This window comes from Aquarana catesbeiana, linkage group LG04, assembly GCF_042186555.1.
Source record: "Aquarana catesbeiana isolate 2022-GZ linkage group LG04, ASM4218655v1, whole genome shotgun sequence".
NCBI lineage: Eukaryota > Metazoa > Chordata > Amphibia > Anura > Ranidae > Aquarana > Aquarana catesbeiana.
The window spans coordinates 430215626-430235534 of record NC_133327.1 but is presented as its reverse complement, the minus strand read 5'-3'; positions in this window follow the sequence as shown (position 1 = coordinate 430235534).

The following is a 19909-nucleotide window of genomic DNA, read 5'->3' as shown; positions in this document are numbered from 1 at the left end:
ACATACCAATCCCTATATAGATATCCCCTTTAAGATATTGATATTAATTTTCAGTCGTGTATGCTTGATTGGATATAGTACAATATATGGGGCAGACTATAGGGGGGTTTACTTAAGGTACTTATTATTTTTTCTTTTTTATAGTATTTGAAAAAGATTTTATTTGATTAAATACCTCATGGGGGAGTTTTGACCCTCTGATTGACATTTCAGTGGGTCTGACCCAAATGAGGAACAAGTTTATTTTAGCGCCACACTTTACTCTTTATCTTGATTCACAATTTGTCTGATTGTTGTGTTGGCAGCTTTTCACATTTTTCTTTGGGACTGGCGCAATATTATTAATTTTAATTTTAAACAGGTAAAGTATTGCAGGTTGACAAAGGACACTAAAATAGATCATTGTACCTCACTTCCAAGCAATGTTTCATCTTTATAGTTCTGCCATCAAATATCTGTGTGCTAATTATACCATTTTTGTTTTACATAGGGGAGAAAAGACTCGGAGGACACCCCTCATCTGAGGAGACCAGAGCCCCCCCCCCCCTCTGGAAGAAGGGGAAATCCACCCAACACAAGATGAGCAGGAGGAAGAAGACGTGGTGGAACTAGTCACCACAACAGGTGAGTGTCTGCAACCACAGGCTCAGATAAGAGATGGATGGCGGCATATTTTTTAGACCTAATTTATTTTGGGGTTCCTCTCTTTTTAGGTGATCATGAGGTTGTGGATGAAGATCCTTTCACATCCGAAAGTGCCCAGATCCTGATCGGGGAGATCATGGGGTGTAATTTACAATTGGAAAACATCAAGCAAAACATCAATGATGTTATTCCAAAATATAAAAACATCATTGATGTTTTAGGGCGAGTTTAAAACCCCCTCCAAATCACTTTCTTCTTTTGTCTGCTACAATGTGCGAAATGTTTTTGTGATTTTTCCCAAAGCCAAATTTGGAGGATGCACACAGTGTGTCAACATGTGCTATCTGCCATCACAGGAGATCAATGGACGTGTTTTGGGGGTGCAACCCCTTCCTCAATAATAAAGTAGCGGTGAGGAAGGGCTTTCTCCCCCAAAACACGTCCCTTGATCCCCCCTGATGGCAGATAGCACATGTTGACATTGTGAAATTTGTGTGCATCTTCCAAATTTGGCTTTTCCTGGGGTGATTTCACCCATCTGAACGCAATATCAAACCCAGTTCCTAAATACTCATGTCTGATATTGCCTTCAAGTTCTACCAAATGTGAACTTTGTAAGATCAAGATTTGTGTCTTTCTTGTGGGTTTTACACAGGCCTGTTTTCTAGAAAATGCACATTTTGATTTTGGATAATGACACCACAAAAATTGTTATACAACAAACATGTTGGTTTGTCAGAAAAACCTTTGGTAAATGCACATGTGATTGTGCAGGTATTAAAAAGATTGCTCATCAAGAATGTGTGGATTATTGTCTCAACGCTACAACACTTTTGGGGTGATGTAATTGTTGTTTTATGAGAAAATGGGGGTAATTTCCTAAGGGCAAATCCTCTTTGCACTACAAGTTCTGTTTCAGTGCAGTTGCAAGAGCACTTGTAGTGAAAAGTGTCTTTGCATTTAGTAAATAACAGCCAACAGTGCTTTGTATAAGGTTACACAATCACGACATTTTCTGCACTCCACACATTTCTGTCAGGGTCAGCTCAAACAAACACAAGCAGTAAATGTCCACAAAGAAGAGCCTGGGGGGAGATGCCTGTCGAGAACTTGAGGTCCTGCAGACTTCTCCCTGTGGCCAAATACTGCAGGGTAGCGACCAACCTCTGCTCCGCAGTGATGGCTTGCCTCATGCAGGTATCCTGCCTGCTGATATAGGGGGTCAGCGAAGCCAACAAACGGTGAAATACAGGGTCCGTCATCCTGAGAAAGTTCCTGAAATCATCAGGATTATTCTCACGGATCTCACGGAGCAAAGGCATATGAGAGAACTGGTCACGCTGAAGCAACCAATTCTTGGTCCATGAACTCCTCCCCACCCTGTTCATGGACTGGACTTGTGTCAAGGTCAGGACCCCAACACCAAGCCCCCGCACAGCACAAACTCTACGAGGAGTACGCATACGAAACATGGCTAGAAAACGGTCGGCTGCTCAGAACGAAGTAACAGAACGCACTGAAGAACAGCAAGGCCTGTGAAGAGCGACCTGAAAACCAGTAACGAACGAACAAGAATACAATGACTACTTAAAGTCACGCAGAACTTGCTGCACGCACTGAAGAGCAGATACAAACCTACAAGCACAAACTGAACGGCAGAAAACGATCTGAAAGCCAGGAGTCTGAAAAAGCGCGAATCGTCTCTCACCAAACTTTTACTAACACGAGATTAGCAAAAGGAGCCCAAAGGGTGCCGCGCTTGGTTCTGAACCGGCCTTTTCTAGTCTCGTCGTACGTGGTGTACGTGACCGCGTGGTTGTCAATCGGAAATTCCGACAACTTTGTGCGACCGTGTGTAGGCAAAACAAGTTTGAGACAACATCCGTCGGAAAAAATCCTAGGATTTTGTTGTCAGAATGTCCGAACAAAGTCCGACCGTGTGTACGGGGCATAAGAGTTCAAACTTCATCAGGAAGCAGGTCTGCAGCGCAAGACCAGCAGGGTTATCAAGCTTTCCTGTTCCACACAGAAGTCCGTGATAATAAACACAGCTCTGCCAACATATTGCGGGCAATTAGATCGATGTTGGCCAATTGGTTTGGAGAGCGGGCAGTCACCAATGTCTCTGTTGGGTTCATTGTGACAGACCAAGGTTCAAACATGGTTAAAGCGCTCCAAGATGGATCTTTTGTCAGTGTGCACTGTTCTGCACACATACTGCATTTAGTGGTCAAGGGTGAAATCCCAGTGGAGAAAAACAACAAGATTGCTCAAATCTTGGACCTTTGCAGAAAGATTGCAGGGCATTTCCACCGCAGTGTAGGGGCTAGTCAACTGTTGAGGGAGGAGCAAGAACAATCAGGGCTCCCCATACATCGCCTGAAACAAGATGTCAGCACCTGGTGGAACTATACCCTGGAAACGCATTTTGGAGCAAAAGACAGCCATCCACAATCTATCATCCCGCCACAGCATTGGGATTGAATCCACACTGGGACATGATGACTGGTGTATAATTGGGCAGCTCATTTATGTCTTAAAACCCAGAATGTGATGGAAAACTTGAGTCAGAGCAATGGCAGCCTAGGACAGGTCATACCCTTGTTTACTCATCTCATAGATAAGATGGGATAGTTCCTAGAAAACAGTGAGCCTTTTTGTGGCAGCCCACTTCATGCCGATGTACTGTAGCGTCTTTCATCAGAAAGCTACAAGATTGCTTAAAAGATCGGCTAAATGACCACAAAAGTGTCCACAAAAGCCCTAAACTCATGCTGGCTTCCCTGTGTGATCCCAGGATCAAAGGTAAACTGGCACTCAGAGACAACAGCCTCTCCAACTGGAAAGAAAAACTGATTGAAAGGGTCCATAATTTGCAGCAACAGAGATGTCTGCCGGATGAAGCCGGTTTGGAAGATTCACCTGCCATGTCTGCTATTCCAAGGCCTGGCACCATCACTCAAAAACAACTGAGTGAAGCATGTGCATGTTGGGTAGAGGCACTTGACAATCTGGTGGATGCAGGTCAAGTAGCAGGTAATCGAGAGGAGAGCAGTGCCTCTGAAATGGTCAGGGCCTACCTATATGAAGCACCTTTGCTTCCTACCCTTTGACCTATTGGGATGGTAAGAAAAGTTTGTGGCCTGGTCTTTGCCTGGTTGCCCAGCAACTACTATCCTGTCCTCCAACCACTGTGCAAAGTGAGAGTTTTCTCTATTACTGGGAATATCCTTAATCCACACCGTGCACAACTAACACCCCATTTGATGGAACAAATAATTTTCCTCAAATTTAACCTCCCCAAGCTGGGTTACCCTACCCTTAACTTGTGAGACCTGAATCATTGTTACCATGTGAAGATAGATGGGACTCAGAGGAACCATCCAAATGTTGAGGAAAATATTTTTTTTTTATTCTCTTACCACTTGACACAATAGCAGTTGTCTACTTGTCTTTGGTGTGATCCCAAGATTTAAATAAAATTATATTGTTTTAAGCAATCCAAATTTTTCCCTTTATTCCTTTCATCACCCTTTTTTGTAATGAATTTTGTGTAGAGTGACTAGAGTGTGCGTGATTTCATGAATGAATGTTGTGTAAATGGACAGTAGCAAGGGTTGAAGCCTTGACGTGGCGCTCCTGCTCACGTGTTGCTGTCTTTGTAAATACAAATAGCAACGTGTGCTAATTTAACCATTTTTGTATGATGGTCTGGAAATAAGAGATAATGATTAAAGATGACCTCAACAGCATGACAGTTCCTCTTGATGGAGAGACTGTCAACTCAAGGATCAGAATATGTTACCAACACAACATAGCACAAAGAAGCATAGAGTTGGAAACGTGATTCTATGCAATATAGATTAGCTGGTCACTGCTGAGCTGCATCCAGATGCCCCGGACCCCTCCCATTTGCCATCTCTGACCCTGGGGACACCAGGACCCTCTCTGATCCTCCGCCTGTTTCATGACCATCTGCAATTGTCCGAAGTCACCAGTGTGAGTAATCTACCCTACTGCCATGTTACTCAAGCCCTGGAAATGATGACTGCCCTTTGACCTGTTGCCCCTTGTGATTGCATTAGCCTGTGAACCTCCGGCTAACTGTTGCCCTCATGATTGCAAGCCTGCAACCTATGTCCTGTGAACTGTTAAGGACTGTATGGTGATTAACCCCCACTGTAACTATCTGTTGTGTATTCTGGTGGGGGGAAAGCTGAACGGCATGACTGGACACAATACATGGGATTACCCTGTGCACATTGAAATAGTGTAGAGAGAAATCTCTTAAATTTTCTAAGTTCAACCTGATGGTTAAATGTAGAAAAACTACAATTATAGGGCCTCTAGTAAGTTAGTAACAATAAATGGAGTAGTTAATTTAGATACACATCACATGAATAACAAGGAAAGCAAAACTCAAGAAAATAATTATTTCTGAACAAAATTTTTTTTTTCCATAAAAGTTTTTTATTGTGATTGTGCTGGTATTAAAAAGATTGTTAATCAAGAATGTGTGGATTATTGTCTCTACGCTACAACACTTTTGTGGTGCTCTAATTGCTGTTTTCTGTGACAATGGGTGTTATTTCCTGAGGGCAAATCCACTTTGCACTACAAGTGCAGTTTCAAGTGCACTTGTAGTGCAAAGTGTCTTTACCTTTAGTAAATAACACCCAACGATGCTTTGTAATGTTACACAATCACACCATTTTCAGGACTCACCACATTTCTCTCAGGGTCAGCTAAAACATACACAAGCAGTAAATGTCACCAAAGATTTGATTATTATTTTTTTTATTTGAAAAAGGTTGTAGACATTGTCTGGCATATTGATAGCTCCCCTACTTGCAAAGAATTCAAGGTATCTTAGCCAGACATCACGGGCACTCAGGGGGGGCAAGCCAGGACGGCCACTTTCAAGCGCCGTTAGGGTTGTTTCATTTTGAAGTCCTGCCTCAGGCCCAACTGAGCCAGCATAGTTGGCAGAATGTTGCCGTAAAAAGTTGTGTAGAACACAGCACGCCAGGATAATATGATTCAGTTTGTACTCTGCCATGTGTATGGGTGTAAGAAATATGCGGAACCGGCTGGCCATGATTCCAAACATGTTCTCCACCACACTTCTGGCTCTGGCCAGCTGGTAAATAAAAACCCTCTGGTCCGGGGTGAGGGTCCTCATTGGGAATGGCCGCATAAGATGGTCCCCAGCGCAAATGCTTCATCCGCAATGAAGATGAATGTGAGTCCTTCCACATTGTCTTCTGGAGGTGGCAAGTCCAAGCTGCCATTCTGGAGATGCCTGTAGAACTCAGTCTGGGCGATGACTCCACCATCGGACATCCGGCCATTCTTCCCACGTCCACATACAGGAACTCACAAGTAGCCGACACCACCACCAACATCACAATACTATTGAACCCCTTGTAGTTGTAATAGTACGACCCCGAGTTGGGTGGTGGGACGATGTGGACGTGTTTCCCATCAATTGCCCCTCCGCAGTTAGGAAAGTCTCACCGCTGGGCAAAGTGGGAGGCCACAGTCTGCCATTCCTGTGGCGTGGAAGGAAACTGTGGAGTCAAAACAAAAAAAAAAATTGTCATTTTGCACATAAACAGGGAAAGCAGATTACGCACAAACATTCTTGGCCAACATCAAGATAACATTTTTTGGAGGGAGTTTTTAAAGACCAAAGTATAAGGTACACCTATCATACCCCCCCCCCCATGGGCCATTTCTAACATTATAAGGGGGGAGCTCTTGGACAGGTAACCCTCTCCACTTCATTGAGTGATGAATGCCTAAACAATGGGTATTACCTTGGCCAGCCCCTCCTTAGTTACACTATTGACAGCCCACTGGACAGGTAAGAAGTGTCATAAGACAAAGATATAAATACACACTGTACACATTTGAGCACATTTGGAAATTCTGCTATTACCTATCAAGATAATAATAGTATACAAAAACTTTAAACAGTACCATTTGAAAGTATTCAGGCAGGCCCTTGCACTACATGCTTTGGGGAATTTATCCATAAATCTGACCACAAAAGAGGTGGGTATAGTGTGTATGGGCTTGGCAAAGTCAGCAGATAGATGATTGAGGATAGATAGAGAATTGTGATCAGCTGACTTAGCAGTTGGGGGGAGAGAGGGTTCCAACTGATTTGGGGAACCCCAAAAAAAGCCTCTGGCACTCTGCCTGAATTTAAAGCACAAATCACATTTAAAAACATTTTAGGGGTTTGGGGTAAAGCACTACTATGGAGCTGACAAAATACATTGTTAAGTGACTACATGAGGTGAATATAGGGCAAGGAGAGCATGCTGGGGAGGTAAGTGAAGGCAAATATGTATGAAGGACAAAAAAAAATTACATAAAAATCCAGCATGAATGAGGACAAAGGGGACATTCACAGCATATTACAATCATGGTAATTAGGGAATGAGGAAAGAAATACAATATATTATCAAACATTAAATACAATAAAATGTGATATTAAAGGATAAAAATCTTACCTTAATATACTCCTTCTGCAGGACCTGAATAATGGCAGAACAGGTCTCTGGGATAATGATTCCCAGAGCCTGGGGGGAGATGCCTGTCGAGAACTTCAAGTCCTGCAGGCTTCTCCCTGTCTCCAAGTACCACAGGGTGGCGACCAGCCTCTGCTCCGGAGTGATGGCTTGCCTCATGCAGGTATCCTGCCTGCTGATATAGGGGGTCAGCAAAGCCAACAAACGGTGAAATACGGGGTCCGTCATCCGTAGAAAGTTCCTGAAATCATCAGGATTATTCTCGCGGATCTCACGGAGCAAAGGCATATGACAGAACTGGTCACGCTGAAGCAACCAATTCTTGGTCCATGAACTCCTCCCCACCCTGTTCATGGATTGGGCTTGTGTCAAGGTCAGGACCCCAACACCAAGCCCCCGCACAGCACGAACTCTACGAGGAGTACATATACGCAACATGGCTAGAAAACGGTCGGCTGCTCAGAACGAAGTAACAGAACGCACTGAAGAACAGCAAGGCCTGTGAAGAGCGACCTGAAAAACAGTAACGAATGAACAAGAACACAATGACTGAGTCACGCGTAGCTTGCTGCACGCACTGAAGAGCAGATACAAACCTACAAGCACAAACTGAACAGCAGAAAACGATCTGAAAACCACAAGTCTGAAAAAGCGCAAATCGTCTCTCACCAAACTTTTACTAACACGAGATTAGCAAAAGGAGCCCAAAGGGTGCCGCGCTTGGTTCTGAACTGGCCTTTTCTAGTCTCGTCGTATGTGGTGTACATCACCGCGTTCCTGGCGATCGGAAATTCTGATAACTTTGTGCGACCGTGTGTACACAAAACAAGTTTGAGCCAACATCCGTCGGAAAAAATCCATGGATTTTGTTGTCGGAATGTCCGATCAATGTCCGATCGTGTGTACGGGGCATTAGGGTACAAATTGGTGGAACAGCCTGGGAAGACTCTATCATGAACAGTGGAGAATTCTTGTGTGACTCCGCGCCCCAGCAGCCCCAAAACCCTCCAGTTAAATTTTTTTCTTTTTAACATAAACAAAACAAAACAAAAAAATATAAAAATATATTCTCCCCCAACCTGGTGACCAAGGTACCAAGTAGCCTCTAGTTGTCTCCTAAGGCTATGTTGGTACCTCTCCAGAGCCACATAGTGACACTGCTGCCGGCAATTGTGGAGGGCCAAAGAGTGACACAGCATCCTGGTTATGGAATATTTTCTCTCTTGGACCTCCACAATGCACCACAAATAATCATTCACATGTGGCTCTGGAGGGTGGGGGATGTGTACTGGTCCTGGAACGGGTGGAGAATCTGCACTAGGACTCACTGGGGAGGAGGCACAAATGGGTGTGTCCAGGTGGGGGGATAGTGATAAAGGGTGGAGGAGAACATGCCCTGTAGAAACCGCTGGAGAGGAAAGACAGTCAGCCCAACCAGACGCATAGATAGATAGATAGATAATACAATACACATGGCTTCTTCACCCTAACATTATATAAAGGCAATTATCTCCCAGCCCTTGTAGACAATCATGTAACATCTTGAGATGTTTTCAATTCCATACCAGTTTTCCATTTTTGATATTCAGAGAGATGCACCTAATCAATTTGTGTTAGATAGTGGTGTCTGTGTCAATTCGCTGCGTCATACCAAGTTTGCAGAGCTGTACAGGAAGGTGTAGTACTTTACTGTACTCTGACCGGGGCGGAGCTGAGTGTCCTCCCCGGCCAGAGTACAAAGGGATTCCCCTCTACACATCGAGCAGTGTAAAGGGGAATCTCCCAAAGATTTTATCCGCTTGGTTGCACGGCCGGCTGGAGAAAATTTTAAGGTGTAATGGACGCCTAAGTGCTGACCGTTGTGACCGACCCCTAACTAATCTACCTCATCCAGACTGACTGACTGTCGCAAATATGGAAGATCAGTTGCACTTGCAGAAAAACATATCAGAGCTATACCAGCTTTTAACATTACACTCACCAAAGAGAAGCCATTCAAGCCATTGCATTTGGGATGACCTAATAAAAAGTTGTTTAATAAAATGTAGCAGGCTATTTTTAAAGTTGATAATTTTGTATGGCCAGGCCACTGATTGAATAAGCCCCACTTCTGTTCTAGGCTAGGTAGGTTACTCACTCCTGGTCTAGACTAGGAGGTATAACAGGTATAACATCATGAGAAAAGTGTTAATGCATGCATTAGGGGCATGCCAGAGATTGAACATGTCCAGGGACTGCCAGCCAATAGCTGGAGATTCTTGTCTGACACACCCCCTCCAGCCTGCTGTGTAATTTACGATGATTAACAGTGATTGGCTCAGACTGGGAATCTGAACTGCAGCAAGAAGGTGGCGTGATCAGGGACATTGAGGAAATAACAAGCACAGGTCATGCTAACAGGAAGAGTGGAATCAGCTGCAGAGGGGGACTAATATAATTAATAATTCCAGCTAAACCGAAGCCTTGCAGAATAAATCACAACCATTTCTAGACAAGGTATGCCATCAGCATTTCATATTTAAAATACTATATTTGACTGGAAAATACAAAAAATTTATACTTACTCCCTGGATCTGCCACTTCTGGCTGTTCTTCCTCATCCCCAGCAGCCTCTACAGGGCAGGTCTCCTCCACCTCCTGCTCAGCCTCAGCAGCTGTTGATTAATGATAGAAAAGAACATTACAATCTGCAGTGCACAGCAATCTCAGACATTAGTACAAGAACATTGAAACATGTATGATCACTCAGCAGATACCAGCAAGATTATACTAACTTACATGTGGGCGTTGCTGCCTCAGCCTCCTCCTCCTGAGCCTCCCCCTCTGACTGGATGACACCTATTCAAAGGAGAAATGATGAACGTTACAATGTTCAAGCTTCAAAATACTATAAATATACTGTAGTGTATATAGATAAAATGAATTATCCATTAGCATGGCAATACAGGGCAGGTCACTAACGTTTATCTACAAGGCAGGGACATGCATTCATCCTTTAGAAAAAATCAGTAAAAAAAAAATACGAGGCACTTACCTGTCCTGGTTCTAGTGGCGAGTGCTAGGTGCACCGCCACTGATCAGGCACTTCAGTTCAGAGCGGCGACGTTCTGTCAGATTACGTAAGTTACACAAGCGCTTGCGTTACCTGACAGAGCGTCGCAGAGGCTCTACCTGTCACTGCTTGAGCGAGAAGCAATGACACTGGAATCGACAATGGAAGGCTGGACAAATGGAAAAGGACCCACTGTACTAGTATCACTACTACAGTACTTACTGCACGTTGCTGACATAGAGGACTCCTGCTCCTACACCCACTGCCTCTGGTGGTGCTGGGCCTGGATACGATCTTTAAATAAAATCAAACACATCATGGTAAATGTCGCGTCGGATGCTTGACAAAAAAAATGTCCTGCACACATTACACAATGCAATGCTGACACCAACATTGATGAGCCAGCAGATGGGTGATCTCATCCTCCCCTACAACCGCTTGGAGCTCTGCCTCATGGGGGAGGAGAGGCACCTGCTTCCCTCTGAGCCCCAACTGCCTGCGCTTACGCGCTATGGAACTGCAAAACAAAAAGAGAAGAGAAACGGGTTCCACAAATAAACTACAATTGTAATCTGAAAATGACATCAACACATGAAACACATGTAGAATGAACCTGTAGAATGAAAATGGAATTTTTGGATTAGGCACATTTTTTCATGTTTTAAGAAAAACGTATGCTTTTTTGGTGCACAATAAAATATAAAAGACAGGATTGGGATTGTGCCGACTGCCGAGTAAATATAGATGTCCAGTCCACCTTTCTAATTATTACGTGCTTGTGTGAACTGCGTATGGTGTAAAATTTCCTTTCTTGTTTCTTTTGCAAAGCATTAACCCACTTGCAGATGTGGACCCCCCCCATCCTCTTTTTTTTTTTTTTAATATTTAACTCTTTTTATTTTTTAATAACAAAAAATGTAAAACCCAGCGGTGATCTAATGCCACCAATAAAAGCTATATGTGGCGGGAGAAGAGCATAAATTTCATTTGGGTAGTAGGGATGAGCTTCGAGTTCGAGTCGAACTCATGTTCGACACCAACATCGGCTGTTCGCCAATGTCGCAGTCACAATAAAAATCGCTGATTGCCCCCATTACTAGTAAAAAAAATTATTAATAAAAATGCCATAAAACTATCCCTATTTTGTAGACACTATAACTTTTGCGCAAACCAATCAATAAACGCTTATTGCAATTTTTGTTACCAAAAATATGTAGAAGAATATGTATCGGCCTAAACTGAGGAAAAAATGTGTTTGTTATATATTTTTTGGGGATACTTATATAGCAAAAAGTAAAAACAAAATTGCTTTTTTTTCAAAATTGTTGCTCTTTTTTTTGTTCATATCGCAAAAAATAAAAACCACTGAGGTGATCAAATACCACCAAAAGAAAGCTCTATTTGTGGGGAAAAAAAGGAGGTCAATTTTGTTTGGGAGCCACGTCTCATGACCGCGCAATTGTCAGCTAAAATGACGCAGTGCCGAATCGCAAAAAGTGGCATGGTCATTTGGCAGCCAATTCCTCCGGGGCTGAAGTGGTTAAAATGTAAAAAAAAATAATCAGACACGTTACTTACGGTTTTATGTCGCAGAATTTTTTGCGACAGGCAGTCGGGTCACGCCAATGGCGATGGATCTCCTCAACCCTTCTGGAGATCTCCTCCCACTTCTCCCACTTCCACTCCTGAGTGGTTTCCCTGGAGCTGGGGCCACACAGCTGCATCCAGCAAGGAAGCATTTCCCTTACAAGGACCTGGTTGAAGCTTGTGTCCCCCTCTTGTGCCCATTTTTGGATGATGGTGTTGGGGATGTTGCTGCTGCTGCTGCCTCCCTATGGATGGCCAGGAAGTGGAACGTCCTCCATGTCGAAATTAATTAATGCCAATTATTTGAGACTGACACAGCGTCGGATGCCGTGCCCGCCATTGCACTTGTGATTGAGAAACGAAAGTTAGCTGATTGTTGGGGTAGTAGTAGACCAATGAATGAACGGTGAAGATTCGACAAAGCAACGAAAAACATACAAACATTGAATCTTTGGCTTGGTGTCTGTCGAAAGTTCTAAGAAGATTCGACGGAGCAGCTAGTAAACTGTACGATGCTGCAATCGTACATTTCCGGTCAAATGCATCCGCCCATAGGCTATAGAAAAATTCTAATGTTGGTTGACTAGTAAAATAATTAATAAATAATTATTAATTTATTACTAGTCATACAACATTAGAATTCTACTACAGCCAGCTTGTAGGCGGAAAATTTGACTGGAAATGTACAATTGTGGCGTCGTACAGTTTAGCTGCTCTGTCGAATCTTCTTTGAACATTCGACAGACACCATAAGCCTTCAATGACAGTTTCGACCTTATTTAATTTGGATTTTCGGACGAATGCAAGTTTTTAACGAAAAAACGAAATAAAGAAAAACAAATTTCGGGAGTAACTAAATACATTTATTTTTCGGACGAAAACAAAATTCCAAAATGAAATATTTCAGTGTGCACATGTCTAGCTGCTATGGTCCAGGATGGTGCTGGTCAGTTGTCAGTGACGGTGAACAGGGCGTATACTGCACCAGTGGACAAACCACATGAGATGAAAGGGCTGAGCATGGACCAGAAAACAGCAGAAATCCTGACTGGGGCTCAGATAGAGGTGGTTAAAGGAACTTGGGTCCCCAGTCCCATAATAGGTTCATGTGACAAACCTGATAAGGTCTCTGAGACAGGGGAATGGATAAGAAGTGCGATCAAAGTTGTATGTGGATCAGGCTGTGTTGGAAAAGGTCAGGTGGTAGGACAGCTGCCTGCAGAGTGGGTGACACATGAGGAGATGGAATCTGGTGAGGTTCCCATAGGTGATGGTCACCCTCTGGTGCATGTGCCTTCTGCAGACCCTGCCCTAACAAACCCTGGGAAAACGGTTGATGACATTTGCAAAATGGAATGGTGTAATGTTGGTGTGAATATGTCTGTTCATGATGAACCGAGCAATGTGTTAATGGTGAAAACTGGAAATAAACAGGTACAAACAACGTCCCCCCAGACCTGTATTACCACCTCTGCGTTATACTTATAAATGCCAGACCCTTACCAAAGCTGCCACTTAACAATAAAGTATATGTAAACCAAATTCACCAAAGGGTAATTATAGATGAATAGTGGCGCTGATCCCCAGGTGGGGAGATGCCAGACACTCCTATCCAGCCAGTGAGCTGAATACAGACGTGACTAAATCAAAAGTGGAAGATCCCTAGTGCCCCAAACAAATAAAAATTATTAAATAAAATAAATTATTCAAATAAAATCAATATGAGCTGATAGAAATTATATACATAACACTCAGTGAAGGTGATATACAAATATATAAATCCAAGGAGAAATGAAAAAAATTATTAATATATATAAAGTCCAGAAATCAATCGTGAAAAATTGAAGAAAGTCCAAAGAAAAGTGAGGGTGACTCCAAAAACTGCTCAGCTGTGTTTTTAAAACATCCACCACACCTCTGTGACGTGAATCCACTCCCTTCTGCATTTCAAACTCACTTACTTACTGTAAGTTCACCTGCCGGCAGGCTAATGCACAAGCGCTTCTGATCTCTATTATTTGAGATCCAACAGATCTGAAAAGCAGTTCTCCTATGGAGCAGTGGATGTGTATGCTTGCATTTTAACCCCCATGAAGGTGGGTTAGAGGCTCTGTCAGGCCAAACACGAGAGTGAGAGGCCTTTAAAGCTGGTGAGTTTGAACTGCAGAAGGGAGTGGATTCACGTCACAGAGGTGTGGTGGATGTTTTAAAAACACAGCTGAGCAGTTTTTGGAGTCACCCTCACTTTTCTTTGGACTTTCTTCAATTTTTCACGATTGATTTCTGGACTTTATATATATTAATAATTTTTTTCATTTCTCCTTGGATTTATATATTTGTATATCACCTTCACTGAGTGTTATGTATATAATTTCTATCAGCTCATATTGATTTTATTTGAATAATTTATTTTATTTAATAATTTTTATTTGTTTGGGGCTCAAGGGATCATTGATGTGATATATGTCAATCTTCCACTTTTGATTTAGTCACGTCTGTATTCAGCTCACTGGCTGGATAGGAGTGTCTGGCATCTCCCCACCTGGGGATCAGCGCCACTATTCATCTATAATTACCCTTTGGTGAATTTGGTTTACACAATGTGTTAATGGTACATGATAATGTGGTGTCCAAAGGTACAAGTAAAACTGGGAAACAATTAGAGACTGCTGAGTCAGGTACCAGAAATAAGAGGAGGGGTCCCGTTATAAACACCATAGAAATAGTCCCCATACAGTCTCAGGACAGTAATGCTTAGAGAGCTTTTGGTAAACCTGGGAACTTGAAGCGTGGAGGTAGAAGGGTTGATTGGAAGGCCAGGGGGACCCTGGTAAAATTTCAGGAGAGAAAGTGCTTTTGGAAGAGGACCCCTTTAAAATTTCAGGAGAGAAAGTGCTTTTTGAAGAGGACCCGGAAAAGGTTGGGAAGGACTCATTAGAGACTGTAGCAGAGTGGCAGTGAGGCTTAGAGGGAGACACCAAAGGAGGCATTGGGTAGAGTGGGTAGCGTTTCCCTTTAGGGAAAAAAGTATGATCAGACAGGATTGGACTTCTGTAAATGGTAGCTGGCACAGAGGGCCAAAATAAATTTATTTCTCCCTCCGGTTCAAAACAAAGGGGAGAGAGCCTCATGTCCCAGTAGACTCGCGTCTGACAGACACGGGTAGAGGAGGGAGGAGCCTGGTAATGGCTCTGTGCACGGCGTGAGGATCCTGAGAACCCTCTCCCTGCAGCTGAGAGGAATGATCGGCCTGATGAGAAGGTGTAGGTAGCTTCCCTCCCCGCCCCCCCTGCTCATCACTCACTGAGCTGTCTTGTGGTGTAAGCCAGAGGAAGTTTGTACCTGCGTCTGACTGCATCCCCCCCCCCACCCCTCCGGAGTCGGATGGGCTAGAAGGCTCATCGAGGACGGGGGGTTAGGAGAACTGGAAAACCGCGGAGATCGGAGCGCTTCGGAAGCGACGGCAGCGGGGAAAACGGTGCGCTGCAGGGGGCTGTTTCAAGTCCCCAGCGGTGTTGCCGGCCGCGGAGAGCGGAGGAACCAGCTGAAGTGCACCGGGGAATTTCGGAGGAGAGAGCCAGGAAGGTGGGTGAGTGGAGCAAGGAGCAGCGGCAGCGGACACTGAAGAGCTGAGAACAGCTGAGACTTCAGCGGGTCAGACAGACCTGGGCAGATTGATAACATCAGAGACAGCACCTGAACGTTCGCAGCATCAGAGAGCAGCAACAAGCAGTAGTGAGCGTCCCTTTTTGTCCCAACTTCAACAACAACTAAAAGATAAGTACCGTATTTTTTTTTTTTTTCCCTCTTTTGGCTTTTTTCTATTGCAATTGTCTTGAAGTGAACAGGCAAAGGAAAAGTAATAGAACAAAAGAAAGGGAAAGGGAAAGAACACATTGAAATAAAATGGAATGAAAAGCGAAAGTAAATGAAGGCGAAAGAGCTGAAAAAGTAGAATCAAGTGAGCTAAGAAAAACAATAAAAACAGGGGGGGGAACAGGGGAGAAGGAGAAGGTGAAAGAGAGACAAGCCAGCGGAAGAGTTGTCTCCCAGCCCCCACCTGCTTGCTGCTGCTGCTGCTGCAGTATCTCCCTTTCTTGTGATTTTTTTTTTTTTTGTCTTTTTTTTGTTTTTGTTTTTTGCAAATGGTATTAACTATAGGCTCGATAGTACAAACTATAGAATAAGAAGAAATTTCATAGTAACAAAATGTGGAACATATAAGCTCATACTGGAACTATACTGCTGAATATATAAATCATCTTGCTGAATACTTGAATTAGATTGCATTATATTGCTAAAACATTTGAATTATTTTGCTGAGCACCTGGGCCCTCATGCACACGGGCTGTTGGGAGAACGTTGTGAAAACGCCAGTGTCTTTGCAGTGACTTTTTTTTTTTTTTTTAACTTTTTTCAGCGTTTTTGCAATAGCGTTTTTGAGCGTTTTTGAGCGTTTTTTCTTTTTTCTCCTCTTTTGGCTCTTTTCTATTGCAATTGTCTTGAAGTGAACAAGCAAAGGAAAAGTAATAGAACAAAAGAAAGGGAAAGGGAAAGATCACATTGAAATAAAATGAAATAAATGGAATGAAAAGTGAAAGTAAATGAAGGCGAAAGAGCTGAAAAAGTAGAATCAAGTGAGCTAAGAAAAACAATAAAAACGGGGGGGGGGGGGAACAGGGGAGAAGAGAAGGAGAAGGTGAAAGAAAGACAAGCCAACGGAAGAGTTGTCTCCCAGCCCCCACCTGCTTGCTGCTGCTGCTGCTGCAGTATCTCCCTTTCTTGTGAATTTTTTTTTTTGTTTTTTTTTTTTTGTTTTTTTTTTTTGTTTTTTTTTGTTTTTTTTTTGTTTTTTTTTGTTTTTTTTTTGTTTTTTTTTGTTTTTGTTTTTTGCAAATGGTACTAACTATAGGCTTGATAGTACAAACTATAGAATAAGAAGAAATTTCATAGTAACAAAAATGTGGAACATATAAGCTCATACTGGAACTATACTGCTGAATATATAAATCATCTTGCTGAATACTTGAATTAGATTGCATTATATCGCTAAAACATTTGAATTATTTTGCTGAGCACCTGGGCCCTCATGCACACGGGCTGTTAGAAAAGCGCTGTGAAGACGCCGGTGTCTTTGCAGTGACTTTTTTTAACTTTTTTCAGCTTTTTTTCAGCATTTTTGCAATAGCGTTTTTGAGCGTTTTTTTTTTTTTTTTTTTTTGCAGCTTAGGAACGCCTATGCCACTTGCGGCTCAGAGACGCCTAGGTGGGCGTGAGGCCATGGACTGACATAGACAGGCCTTTTTGAGCTGCAGAAAGGGCTCAGAAAAGCAGCTGTGGAGACGTCCGTGTGCATGGGGACTTAATACTATGGTTTAAACAATTGAACAGCACCAAGGAATGCTTAATGTACTTAAGGTAGTAACATAACTTCTGGAAAACGGGGACTACTCATATCTCATTAATTATTTCTATTATTGGATTGTGGGGAGGATGCCGGGTAGGAGAACGGAACAAAAGAAATATTAGTAAAAATAAGTCAATTTAAGAAGGCTGGGAGATTTTTTTCATCATTAAGAGACCCCAATCAAGGGGTATTCTGGAAGGCAGCTTCGAAGATCTTATAAATCCAGCCATAGAAACAAACATGAAGGGGAAAACAACAAGAAGTGCGGGAGCAATACCGAAATCACCTAGGACCAGCCTAGGCCCAAGTCCAGGCCCTATGAACAGGTATATACAGCAAGGAATCGGAGAAGGAGAGAAACAAGTGGGTTCAAAGGGCAGACAAATAGATACAAAAGAGAAGGACAACAAGGATAAAAAAGGCCAGTATAAAGTACAAACAGAAACCAGCCACCTCTCAGAACCCAGAATGGAGCCAGAAATGGGAGAGGAAGACAGAGGAAAGGAGGAAGGACAACAAGGGCCACAGTTGCCAACAAAACAGGAAATGGAAAAAATGTTCGCGGCACTAGAGAATTCCCTAAAAGAGATGTCAACACTCCATAAAGATATGGGATATATGTTAAACAGAGTGGAAGAAGTAGAGATCAAAGTAGACCTACATCAAAAAAACATAAAGGAACTGGAAGACGAAATAAAGAAATTAAAACGGGAACAACAGGAACAATCATATAAAATAGAAGAGCAAGAAAATAGAGATAAAAAGAAAAACTTGAGAATACGTGGGTTACCGGAAATAGAACAAGCAGAAAATCTAATAGAAAAAATGAACAATCTCTTCAACCAAATCTTGGGAAAGGAAACAACTAACACAATAGGAATAGAAAGTGTCTTTCGAGTAAAAAAACCTCAAAGGTTCGCAAGGGAAACACCTAGAGATGTAATCGTACGCTTTGAAAAATGGGAAGAAAAAAAGCAGATCTGGATAAACCTAAAGAGGAAAACACAAATGGAGTTTGCGGGAGGTAAATTACAAATATTTCAAGATTTATCTCAAGAACCGTTGAAAAGACGACGGATACTAAAGCCATTATTAGAAATCCTCCGGGAGCAAGAAATTCAATACAACTGGGGTTTTCCAGCATGTCTAATAGCAAGGAAAAACGGAATAAGTGCGAGGCTAAGACATGTGGAGGAGATTCCGGACTTTTGCAACAAACTAGAAATCCCCTCCCCAGAACTGGAAAAATACGCAAATAGTCAGGAGCGAATAACGGCAGGAGATGACCTGCAGTGGCAAGTAAATTCAAGGATCAGACATCAAGATGTGGACTCTCGAGGAAATTAATATCTGAGAAAATACCACACAACGGTGCAAGGGGCCTTAGAGTGGAAAGGGGGGGGGGGCTGGGGTTGATGGGATGGGAAAAAAGGAAAGTGAAAGGATTGGTAAAACACAACAAAAATGCAGGGAGAGGGAAACAGGGACTCACGGAGTGGACAGGGGGTCGCCCTATTAGTGCTTAGGCAGGGGGGAATAGGGTGTCTTACAGAGCTCCGCCTCACAATAAATAGAGCAGAGGGGGCAGAGCGTGCCCCACAAAACAAAGTAAAACGCTCTCAGCTCTAGAGAATATGGGGGTAAAAAACCCATATCAGAAAAAAGGGAGGGGGAGGGTGGGAGGAGGGAAAAGGGAGGGAAGGAGGGTGGGGAGGGAAAGGTCTGAGTCACATGAGTGGTTACATAGGCGCACCTATTTTGAGACAAAAGATGAGGAGACCCCGTGCATCCGCGGAGTGTCCCCTCCATCCGGTCACCTAGGGGGACCGCGTGGGGGGGAGGGCCGGAGGACGGGCGGGGAAGAAAAGGCACAAGAATGGAAAACGTAAACAGCATAAAAATAATCTCTTACAATGTCCGAGGACTAAATTCCCCAGGGAAGAGAAACATCATTCTCCGAGAACTAGAAAAAAGTAAAGCAGAAATAATTTTCCTACAGGAGACGCATATAACCCAAAACTCAAATGCCAAAATTTATTCAAGAAACATACCAACATGGTATCAAGGAGACTCGCCAATAAGAAGGGCTAAAGGAGTAGCCATCGGTATAGGGAAAAATGTACGTTTTCTAATAGATCAAAGGAAAATAGACCCGGAGGGTCGATATCTATTTATTACAGGAACTATACACGGGGTAAAATATACATTGGCCAATGTCTACTGTCCTAATAAGAACCCTAAAAAATATTTGATAGATATAATTAAAATACTAATGGAATTCAAGCAAGGAAAATTAATACTAGCTGGAGACTTCAACTTCAGCATGGATAATAAAATGGACAGTACCTCAAGAGTAAGGGACAAAGAGGTAAATCAACTAAAGAAATTAAAAAGAACATTATATGAACAGCAACTAATAGACCCTTGGAGAATTCAGCACCCCAGCACAAAGGACTACACATTCTACTCAACAGTACACAAAATTTACTCCAGATTGGATTACATCATGGTCGAACATAGAAACTTGGAAGAAATAGAAGAAACAAAAATAGGCATAATAACCGCCTCAGATCACAGCCCAGTAACCTTGAGAATGAAAATAAAAGGAGAAGTCCTTGAAAGGGGTCCATGGAGAATCAACGAAACTTTATTAGAAGACAGTGAGACCGAAAAAAGCAT